This window comes from Macrobrachium rosenbergii, chromosome 50 (genome assembly GCF_040412425.1).
Source record: "Macrobrachium rosenbergii isolate ZJJX-2024 chromosome 50, ASM4041242v1, whole genome shotgun sequence".
NCBI lineage: Eukaryota > Metazoa > Arthropoda > Malacostraca > Decapoda > Palaemonidae > Macrobrachium > Macrobrachium rosenbergii.
Window position 1 is genome coordinate 29389154 of NC_089790.1, and position 12500 is coordinate 29401653.

Genomic DNA, 12500 nt, shown 5'->3' on the forward strand with positions numbered 1-12500 from the left:
GTTACATTTGATTGATATTAAGCTGGTAAATAATAGCTTGCCCCTCAAAATCTTGACTCTTACAATTACCTTTTATTTGCAGCGAGTAGGCTATACGAGCGCTGTTTAGGGTGCTGTATGATATAAATAAAAAAAAAACAAAGAAAAATAGCAATGGGTTACATTAACTGAAATAAAAACATTGGCGTTGACCTTTACACCTCTAACAATTGAGGGAAATGAAGTATCATTGCTTTCCGTTTGAATTCTACTTCTAGTGACCGCTCCTGACTTGCTGCAAATAGAAGGCTATAGTGTTGAAACTTGAGGTAAAACAAAACGGATGGTCTTTTTGTATTCCCGCCCTGAATAAATTTAGGTCTAACAAATGAACTATAGACTGGTTCATTACGTGGATGAATTACATACACTGAATTATTTGTAAAGTAGAAACAAGACGGATATCAAGAAAATGGAAGAATTCCAAGCTAACAACTTAAGTCCCAACAACTGCTGTGGAAGTTGAGATCAAACCTCCACAAAATAATAATAATAATAATAATAATAATAATAATAATAATAATAATAATAATAATAATAATAATAATAATAATAATAATAATAAAATTATCGAGAATGCTCGCCATCATTGGTATCACTGAAACCCAGGATAGGTACTAATATTAATCAGTGAATATGTCATCAGCAGGTGGGCAGAGCCACAGTGAAGAGACGGTTTCCCCATATGTAAACTTCTCTTCACTGTGGGTGGAGCCTCATGACGTCATAGGTTAACGTCATTATTGCGTTCAAAACCCTTACCTACGATTTTGATGGCTCTGGCATAGGAAACACACTTTTACTCTGATAAGTACCAGAACTGTTGAACTTAGGTACTAAATAATACTTGCAAAAATTAGGTAGGGTTATAAAATATACACATGCCAACTGTCACTTTATCCGCTGCTTTGATAAAAAGGTATTGCCGAAAAACCGTGTTTCATTGGCTCTGAATCCTTAGTAGTACATAGTTAACCACTTTAACCACCGGTAGAATTTTACTAAGGTTGCACAGCCTCAGTGCAAAAAAAAAAAGTTCGTTGTTTTACTCTTTGGGCTCATCATCGCATTATATGGAAGTACCTCGGAGTTACCTTGAATTCATTTCCTCTTTTTACTGCAACAATAGCTTATAAAGTGTTAATGAAGTCTGTTACAAATGAACTAAAAATAAAATCATACAAATAGCCAAGTATGCTTTAGTCTGGAGTGATTTAAAACCGATAAAAACCGAATTGAAAGTGTTTTCATTTCTGTTAAAGATAGGAGAAACTATAAAAAAAAACATAACAAACGGACAAGGGGACTTGGGTCGATTCTGATAAAACAGAATAAAAATAAGCGGTACCGTTTTTGACAAATTGAGATTAGGCGCTTAATGTCAGCGGGGTGAATACCGATAACACAAGGGTCGTTTTTAAGTCAGGTTATTTCACAAAGGGGAAGATTTTGATAGAAGTGAGGATTTTTTGTTTTGGTTTTTTGTTTTTTGAAAAGGATGATTTTAAAGTGCGTCGTGTTGACATGAATTCGGAATAAAAGCAGAAAGTGATGGGATGACGTAATTAGGGGGTTAGTGAAATAAAAAAAAAGAAAGGATTGTTTGGTGTGCAGGCAGAGTAAAAAAAAAATAGAACATGATTCACAAAAGGGTGGAAAGGTAGTCGAGGAAAATGAGAAAGAGAGAAAAGATGGAAATTTTGAGATGATTCCTGTGAAGAGAATGTAGCCCTGTGTCGATCAAATGATTACTGTGAACAGTGGTTGAATGTGAAGACTGGAAGAGTGACTGATCTAAATGAAGCACAGTGGAAAGATTCAGTAAATTAAGAATACCCATACTTATTGACGTGACCATTTTGGATGGAAGACAGGAAAAAGAACAATAAATGTGAGTGGAAAGTTGCAGCATAAAAAAAGTGGTATTGAAAGAAAAATGTTGTGTGGCTAATGTTTGCAGAGGATACACTACTTACGTCATTCAACGAAGAAAATTCATTGCAAATAAGAGATCTAAAGTTTTTTGTAACAGGAAAGAGATGAAACGAATGTGTAAGATTATATGGAAACTAACACAGTTCAGTGATTGTAATTATGGAAGAGTTCATTCATAAAGATATCTGTGAGTAAATGTATTAGTCGATTCATACAGATCGTAAATAAATGTCATCGATGACAGTGGGATCTGAGAATAGGGAACAGAACAGGGGATTACATCCTTGAATTAGCAAGTGAAAGATGACAATGGCGGTAGTTATAGACTTCCCATTTCTGGAGCCACCCTCATTTGGCGGCTTATTAGTGAAAACTACTGCGGTGGTGTTGGAACCGCGATACCCTCAGCAATAATAATAGCACTAACTATAAAAATAATGATAATTCAGTCGGATATCCCTTGGAAATAGGCTCTTCTCTTTCGCAGTGTAAATACTCTGTACCGTGCCTGTCGTAGGTGATTTGCTCAGTCACCATTTATCAGAGCTCCTAATGTTTCTTTACTATTTCTTTTTTACAAGAATACAACCTTATTTACAAAACGGTTTCCATGGCAACTGTAATATATTCATTATCACTTGCAAGCTTTCGTACAGGAAAATCCTAGGCAAAGAAAAAATCTGTACAACCAGATCCCAGTATGAAGATGTTTTCTACTCAGGGCATTATTATCTTTTAATCCAGTGATTATAGGATGAATATGACAATCAATGTTTTTGGTTTATGCAGCCTGATTCTCAGAAAAACGCTCTATTTGTGAGGAAAATCCTTATAAATCTTCTGCCTTCTATCTTTCTAAACCCTATTTCCTCAAGGCAGTACCATAAATGAAGATGTAAATATCCTAGGGATAATTATAAAGATGGAGGACACTGTTACATGTCGTGTTCCAGAGTAAAGACATTTAAATGGAAAAACTTGCGCACATATTGTCAAAAACTTGAACATAACACGAGGCAACGCACTCTGGACTAGGTTGTATCATTTTTCAGAACGAAGCCCTCTCCCCAACCCGGGTGTCTTCTGAATAAAAAAAGATCACTGTTACATACAAAAGTAACAAACACACGCAAGCATGCAATAGAGTGCACGCACGCACACGCACGCGCATACACACACACAAACACACACACACACATATATATATATACATATATATTTATATAATATATATAAAGCAGCAAAACCCTGTAACAATAGGTATGTGGTGTCTTGAGTGGGACTGGCATGTTACGACAAAACATAAAACAGATATAATATAAAATAACAAAGGAATTACGGAAACAAGTAAAAAACTGAATGAAAATTAACATCGAAAAAGCATATTCGTATCCTACAATATGTAACATGAAATACATGTATGCAATTTGCTGCTTGATACCACAATTTACTTCTAGTCACCATGCTCCAAGAAATTTCACGAGCCAACACATTGCAAATTTACAGTGGTATTAACAACCAATATCAGAAAATGGGTTTAAAATATGAATATTCAATAAGCGCAGAAAACGTAAGCTGATTGTAAATGAGAACTCAGAATTACGAAGATAAAGTACCAAGTGTTTGATACAGGAAGGGTTCTGGAAAAGACGTCAAGAGAATGAAGCTATTCAAAGTCAGCACAGCTATCTATCACTGTTTCCCAATCCCATAAACTCCCAGAGGTTGCAATGAGTAGGGCACAAGGAGAGTGAGGGAGGAGGGGGTCAATATCACGGTTGGTAGTGAAGCTGTCGCAGGAAGGCAAATGGGTAGATCCAAAACAGCCATGGAAAAACGACTTCCAGAGGAACTTGCATCCACTGTTTGGATAAGTTTTATAATTATAGTATACATACATATACATATATATATATATATATATATATATATATATATATATATATATATATATATATATATATATATATATATATATATATATTTCTGACTGACTCACATCAGGATCGTACCCAGGTCTTTCAATTGAAAGGCAGGGCGCTGCCCACTAGACAGCGCCCTTGCCTTCAGTTGAAAGACCTGTTCTGATCTGATGTGAGTCAGAAATTTATTTCTGTTCCACACGTGATTGTGTGTTGATTATTTCTATATATATATATATATATATATATATATATATATATATATATATATATATATATATATATATAAAATTTCTACTACTGCAACTACTTTTACTACTGCAAATATATGACCGTGGTGCAAACACAATGAACTTATTTCGAAAATGAAATTTTTCTTTGAGGAAAGTTTTGAAAGTTTTAATAAACACCTCCATTTCAAAAACTTTTTGAATCAAAACTTTTAAATAAGTCATTTCGCATTGTCTGTTTCATTTCTTCTACGTGATGAGTTTCACATAAAAGAAATAGAAGAAATGATGATTCTTTCATACTAATTTTTCAGTTTTCATCCCTTTTTGTGTTATATATATATATATATATATATATATATATATATATATATATATATATATATATATATATATATATATATATATATATATATATATATATATATATATATATATATATATATATATATATATATATATATACATAGATACATACATACATACATACAGACACACACACATATATATACACATATATATATATATATATATATATATATATATATATATATATATATATATATATATATATATATATATATATATATATATATATATATATATATATATATGTATATATATATCATAAGCCTACTGGTGTCAGCCGCATTTCATTTAATGAAAAATATTTAAGACCTTTACGGAGTGTTGACAGTTCTTCGAACTTGATAAACATTGTTCTTAAATGGTAACAACAACAGCATTTACATCTACTCAGTTTTACTTTATGCTATAGTTGATTTAATTTCTTTCCATGGGCTGGCATCTAAAAGCCTTTTCAAATTACCTAGTTGATCACCAGTTCATAAAATCATATCAAACAATCCATTTATCCTCCTCATTAACGGGAAATATTCAAAAGTACTCAAAAATAAAACATCTGCCTACGGCCTCTACCGCAAGGCCGGAGATGGAGGGATTAAAAAAAAGGCCGCCAGCTAAGGATGTTCGCGATATGAGTTGCTGAATAATAGCTTTTGTCATTTCCATGTGTACTGGAAAGAGCAATTTTTCCGTCTTTGCAGAAAGAGCAGTTTTTTCCGTCTTTGCAGAAAGAGCAGTTTTTTCCGTCTTTGCAGAAAGAGCAGTTTTTTCCGTCTTTGCAGAAAGAGCAATTTTTTCCGTCTTTGCAGAAAGAGCAATTTTTTCCGTCTTTGCAGAAAGAGCAATTTTTTCCGTCTTTGCAGAAAGAGCAATTTTTTCCGTCTTTGCAGAAAGAGCAATTTTTTCCGTCTTTGCAGAAAGAGTGCCATGAAGCACGCGGTGTGCCACAGTGACTGATGTAGCCGGCGATAACCCACGGGTATGATTCGTATAGCAAAAATTGTCAGTGAGGGCTTAAACCAATTCCTATTTTTTTTTCCAACTTATGTCCACACACGTTGTTTTCAATCTATTTTCTACTTTCACGGAAAGACTAATGAGAAGGGCCATCTAATGTATCTAACCCGATCTCGTGGAACAAATAAGATGAGTTGGAAAGTGAGTGAAGTTCCTCGTTGGACGAGTCGGTAGAGTTCTCGGCTAGCACTCTGCTAGGCCGAGTTCGAGTCTCCGACCGGCCAATGAAGAATTAGAGGAATTAATTTCTGGTGACAGAAATTCATTTCTCGGTATAATGTGGTTCGGATTCCACAATAAGCTGTAGGTCCCGTTGCTAGGTACCCAATTGGTTCTTAGCCACGTAAAATAATTAGAATAATTACAGTTAAAAAATTGGAGACAGAACACTCTTTATCAGTATTATTTAACTAGAAATATTCACAATGAATTTTTGTCTACTGGTGTGTACTACTACCTCGGTGAATATAAGAACAATATTCATTTTCGTTTTACGGTGTGGTAATTGGCTCCCTGCACTTCTGCTTAATACAACCACTCTATTGCTCCTGAAGCCTAGCTGAGAAGGTTGAGTTTAACTTTTATGGGAATTTTCAGTGAACCTAAAAGAATAAGGCAGCTTGAGAGGAATAATAAAGGTTACAGTAGGTTCTTTATTGACCACCAGAAGCCGCTGAAAACATTCTTCCAAATATAAAATTAATATTTACCCACTAAGTTTAATACCATCCTCTTGCTAGAGAAGTAACTATAAATAAGCTTCCAAGGCACCTTTTTCCGAAAATTGGATATTTTCTGTAAGTTCTAACCTTCAAAAATGCTATTTCTCGCACTCAAAAATTCTACACGAAACAAGTGTGACACTAAATACAAAACTATATTAGCCAATTACTCTTCTACCTAACAGCATCATGAGTTAAGTATACCTTAGTTTAACCAGACCACTGAGCTGATTAACAGCTCTCCTAGAGAGGGCTGGCCCGAAGGATTAGATTTATTTTACGTGGCTAAGAACCAATTGGTTACCTAGCAACGGGACCTACAGGTTATTGTGGAATCCGAACCACATTATAGCGAGAAATGAATTTCTATCACCAGAAAGAAATTCCTCTTATTCTTCATTGGCCGGTCGGAGATTCGAACTCGCGGCCAGCAGAGTGCTAGCTGAGAACGGAACCCACTCTCCCAACGAAGAACTAGCGTCATGAGTGACCACAAAATGCCGGAGGAGAGAGAGAGAGAGAGAGAGAGAGAGAGAGAGAGAGAGAGAGAGAGAGAGAGAGAGAGAGAGAGAGAGACCACGTAATACACTCGATCTACAAGAGGCGACTTGTGATAACTAATTCCTGTGCATCATGAACCAGGCACAAATGAGCAATAGCTGTCAGTCAGAGAAAAGGGGTCACCCTTTACCAAGAAGAAAGGTAGACATTTTCATTTAACAAAGCACGCAGTGAAGACCATTAGGTTACGTAAGCCTTTTGTTATCGCACACCCCCTATTATACTGCGAGTCTTGACAGCTCGCTCGCTTCTTCAGCCTGAAATAAAAGTACCTCTAAGGTGTGCCTGATTTTTCGAAGACAGCTTAGACGACCTAACTGTCACTCAACTGAATGTCATTTTTCGAAGACAGCATAGACGACCTAACTGTCAGTCAACTGAATGTCACATTTAACGGTTAACCTCGATCTGCTGACAAGACTTTCCTACAGAAATAAAATGAAATTAGGTGTTAATCTAAAGGTTACCGTTGGTCATGTCTGTATACATTGACAATCTTAACGATATCCCAGAAACAAAGAAAAAATAATATTTCTATGTACAGTAATACCTCAAGCAGGGGATATTTACGAATTTTGAACTGTCAAAAAATTTATTATAGCATGAAATGATACTAGTTAACGCCGAAAAAATCATACAGTTATGTGTGGAATAGAATGGAATATAAAATTTATTCCAAAGGCCAAGCGCTGGGCCTACGAGGTAATTCTGCGCTGAAACAGAAACTGGGAGTAAAAACTCTTGAAAGGTGTAACTGGAGGATAACCTTGCAATTGCACTGTGAAACAACAGTTAGGAGAGAGAGGAATGTAAGATTAAAGAAAGAGTATAAGAACGGAGGTACAGTAAAACGAATGAAACGGGTTGCAGCTCGGGGCCGAAGGGACGCTTATGAGTGGATTTTTCAGATGACGCTGAAAATGGGCGTCGTGTCTGACAAAAACTTTAAATTTTGACCTTAGGGGGTGTCAAAGGTCAAATATAAATTTAACCATAAACGTAACTTTAGCTATATATATATATATATATATATATATATATATATATATATATATATATATATATATATATATATATAATACAGATTTCATATTTGGCACGTATGCTCTGAAAATGAAGCCTATGAGGCCCCTAGTAATGGAGAACTGCAGTTATGTCAAGGTCAAAGGAGGGATCAAAGATCAAAGAGAAATTTACCCTTGCCATGCTTTTCCATTCATATGAAGTGGGGTTTATATAAAACAAGCCTATTCAGCTAAGAAAGGCGATGTGGCGAGTGAGTGCAAGGTCACTGTCATACTTAAGTCACCTGGCATGTGGGAACTTAATATAGAGACCATAATAAATTTTTAACTATATAAAATAAACTTCATATCCAGCTATCATAATCCACTGATGAAACCCATGTGCAGCATGGGGTTAAAGTCAGAATTAAAGGTCACAGGTCAAAGGTAAAATATGAATTTAACTGTGCCAATTACTTTTAAACTAAATAAAACTTAAATGAAGACGATGTGCACAGCGATGTCATCGTCGAGGTCATTCGCAGATATCAAAGGTCAAATAGAATTTAACCTCGGCCGTCGGCTTTGAATTATACGACATTGCAACTTGACGTATGGCATGTGTGATACACTAATAATGCCAATGTGCAAAGTGAGGTTCAGGTCATACCTAGAGGTCATAGGTCAAAAAGGAAGTGTCTCCTGGTTCGGTTTGTGTGTCAGCTTGTCTGGATTTCTGTCTGTGGGTAAGAAGGATCAGGTAAACATTTCTCTGAGACTTTATGAAATATTTATAAAAGACAGACCTTGTAACTGAGAAAAAGCGACTAGATTTTGGAAGAGACAGGAATGTAACTTTTTGGGAAACATTTGGAGGGGCGATTGTTGTTTAACATGATTTCCAAATTCCATTACAAACGAAAATTTATTCATTCACGATCACAAAGATGGATAAAAATAATAACAACAGAAATGAAGTACACACAAATGCAGCCAAAACTATACAGTCATTCATATATATATATATATATATATATATATATATATATATATATATATATATATATATATATATATATATATATATATATATATATAGATAGATAAATAAATAGATAAATAGACAGATAGATAGTAAATAGATAAATAGACAGATAGAAATAGATAGATAGATAGATAGATAGATAGATAGATAGATAGATATACAGTGTATCCAAAGCCGAAGAGCAGAGCAGCTAAGAAGGGCTAAGAACTACTTTGAAGAGGGAATATTAGGCGTAATAACATCACTACTGGATTCTTTGTAGAAACCTGCATACGTATATAGTAGCCTGCTAAGCTTTCCACGGAGGGCATAATTTTTTTGTTTAAAGTTTCATTATAAGCGAATTCCATTAATATTAATACTGACTTGTAGACAGATATCCAGTTACAGTCTGTCTCTCTCTCTCTCTCTCCTCTCTCTCTCTCTCTCTCTCTCTCTCTCTCTCTCTCTCAAGAATATCTGGACAAAATGAAAAGAAAAATAACTATTAACACAATTATTACATGTCAGCAAACTCTGGAAGGAAAATTTAGGAAATTATCCTACATACATAGTAGATTCGGCATCCTGTTACACTAACCATTTTCAGAAACCCCAGTATACAAGAACATCCTTAAACCCTACATAACACAAAACTAGACCTCGTCAAAACAGCAGCCATCCTTCATCTCGTTAACATCCTTTTAATTAGAGATAAGTCCCTTCTTATCAGAACTCGAGCAATGTTTCGGAAAGTGATGGAAACAAAGTAGATCCTTTTGGAACTTAATCATCTGCCAAAGACTTAACAAGAGCCGTTTTCATCAACGGGCTGGAAACAAGGCAGAATTCTAAAAAGAACTTCGCCATTCTTTCCAAAAACGAATCCTTCCTTCGCCAGTAAATTGCTTCAGATTGATTAAGGAGTGAGAGGAAGCCTCCCCATTATTCCCGCCGAATGAGAGACAAAGTTTGCGCCAGAGGACGAGCTTCAAAGAGAATGGGGGGAACAATGTTAGATTTCAGTATTCCTCAACAAACTAAGATCAATTCGTGGCAAACGACTACCTTTAAAATACCGAAAGCACGTCTAGAAAGTTCATTATTCCCCTCAAGCCAAACCGTAATCTGAATCAAAAGGTGCTTTTAAAAGTTACAAAAAGAAAATCTATGTAATAATCCGGGATTCGGTTTTCCTGCCCTACTCACGAACTCGGCACACATTCCATCAAACCCCTGACGTAGTTTGCGCCGAAGGCGATCTTGACTGATTTTGTAAGGAACCTCAAGAAGAAAGTTGAAAAGAAATTCAACTTTCATTCTCATTAAGGAATCAGACTTGGCTACCGTATAAAACAGCTTTACGAGGCAACTATAGAATACAAAAGGAAAACCATCCTATCCTAAATGCATAAAAAAATTTTTTTTGCTTAATGAAGTCCAGACATCTGATTACGACAATGTAATGGGGAACAATTTGTTTAAAGCTTCGTTTTGTTAAAGGAAATCTCTTAACGTGACAGAAAACTATTTGTGAAAGACTCTTACTGTAAACACTTTAAAAATTAAACTGACAAAGATAATTTAAGCTCTGTTTTACAAGAATAAAGCATATCTATTAACGAAAGTACACTGCATATTTTCTATTCTTTTAGTACATAAAAAAAATTAAAAGCAGTTAAATAACTCGCGCGCACGCGCATTCAAATATATACTTGTATCATACGCACATAAATTTACATACATTTCTTATGACTTTTATGTAGTTATCATTGTATTCCAATGACTATATTCGATTCGCAACCTATATATTTTCATCTCTGTATAATAATAAAAGATGTCTTTCTTTTGACGAAACTGCACTTACCAGTTCCATGTTTAACTACCTTTTCAAGAACACTAGCCCTCGTAAAGAAGTTACAAAGCACTCCATCGCTGATTTTCTGAGTATATTAAATAACGTTATGACAGCAAAAGTCAATGCTGTCACTGAAAAAAGGAAAACGTGCTGAAAACGTGCTTTTAATAAAATCAAATGGGGTGGGCAATGTACAAAAAAGAGAAAAGATCGATACATTATGACAAAACCGTAATGCTACAAGAAACATGAAGAACAATAACTCTCTATGAAGATGAGGAAGGAAATATTTCCCCCAGTTCTCTAGTGGTTCAAAATCTATCGTTCACGCTTTCAGGACCTTTCTTGTCTGGAATCTAAAAAGTAACTTCCCGCAAAAACGAAATCTCAGTTGTACAGGCAGCTAGCTTCTTTAAGCTGTGTGAGTATGGAACATAAAATGTATCCCTAAGGCATTCACACTACAGTAATACTTACCATAACACACGTCGAATTTATCGCACATATCACAAGCAGGTTACATAGGTAGTCCTAGTAAGTGCTTCATACGATTACTCAGTATTTGCCAAAGTTCGTTCAACACTTACGGTCGTTGACGCGTTTTTATTGTTTGAAAAACGAATGCACTAAGTTTTCGACGTGTGTTTACGATTTGTTTTACGGGACTGTGGATGCATCCAAAAGTTAGATACACTTGACCTAAGGTTCACAACGTAATCAGTCTTATATTTAATAAACTTACAAATTAAATCTTATACTGTCGATATAAAATTTCAAACCAAACATTAGTCATCTAATCTAAAAACTAGATATTAGAAAAGTATGCTATTTCTGTGTACTATCCCTCTAAAACACTGTATTTAGGATAATCCTGTCATAAAAGTAAACCTGTTAGAAACCCTAAATAAAACCACACTAATGTTCCTAAAAACATATAAACACGTAAGATTATCCTTAAAATGTATTATAAATTTTAAGCAGTTTTATTGTTTAAACGGTTAGCCCTTACTATGTTACACCGCCATGAAGTATCATAAAATGTAAACACACATAACACTGTACAATAAACAAAAAGAAGAAACACAAAAGAAAAAGGTATAAAGACATAAAAGAAATGAAGAAAAAAGGACAAGCGAAGACACTCCTTCTTACTGAGTTTAAACAAACTATTAGGATGCAGCTTTGCCGTGTCTCCCGTGTGATGAGAAATACCAAGACGTATTTTGCATCTCGGGAGTTATTGCAACTTCTTCGTTCTCTCTCTCTCTCTCTCTCTCTCTCTCTCTCTCTCTCTCTCTCTCTCTCTCTCTCTCTCTCTCTGTCCTAAATATGAAGATGTATTCTAGAGCCAAAGCATTATTCGAAATTGCTTTTTTTTTAAAAGCAATTTCGAATCCTGGTCAGTATAAGTTCATTTACCTTTATGAATTGGAGGCAAATGACTTAATACTTGAGAAAAATCATAACTGCGTCTTGCCTCTCTATGAGGGTGAATAAATGTCACCTTTCCTTGTCTAAGCTAGGATTCTGGGATGAGAATGCAATGCCTTAGTATGGTCACATGGGCTTACAGTCAGGTACTGAGCTCACAATATTCATCTAATCTGGCTGATTAATTATTAGACCAGAATTGGGTATGAGAACCCCTTATCGTTTAACGGAAGATAAGACCAAGGAACAGAATGAAAATGTTCAATTTAAGTGAAGCAACCTAACCCCCAGGTCACGGCCGAATATAATAATTGCAAACAAGAAGTTACCCTGATCTTGTTCATGGGCTAATCGTACGAGTAAGCTCTCTTGCTGGCACAACTAATTTTGT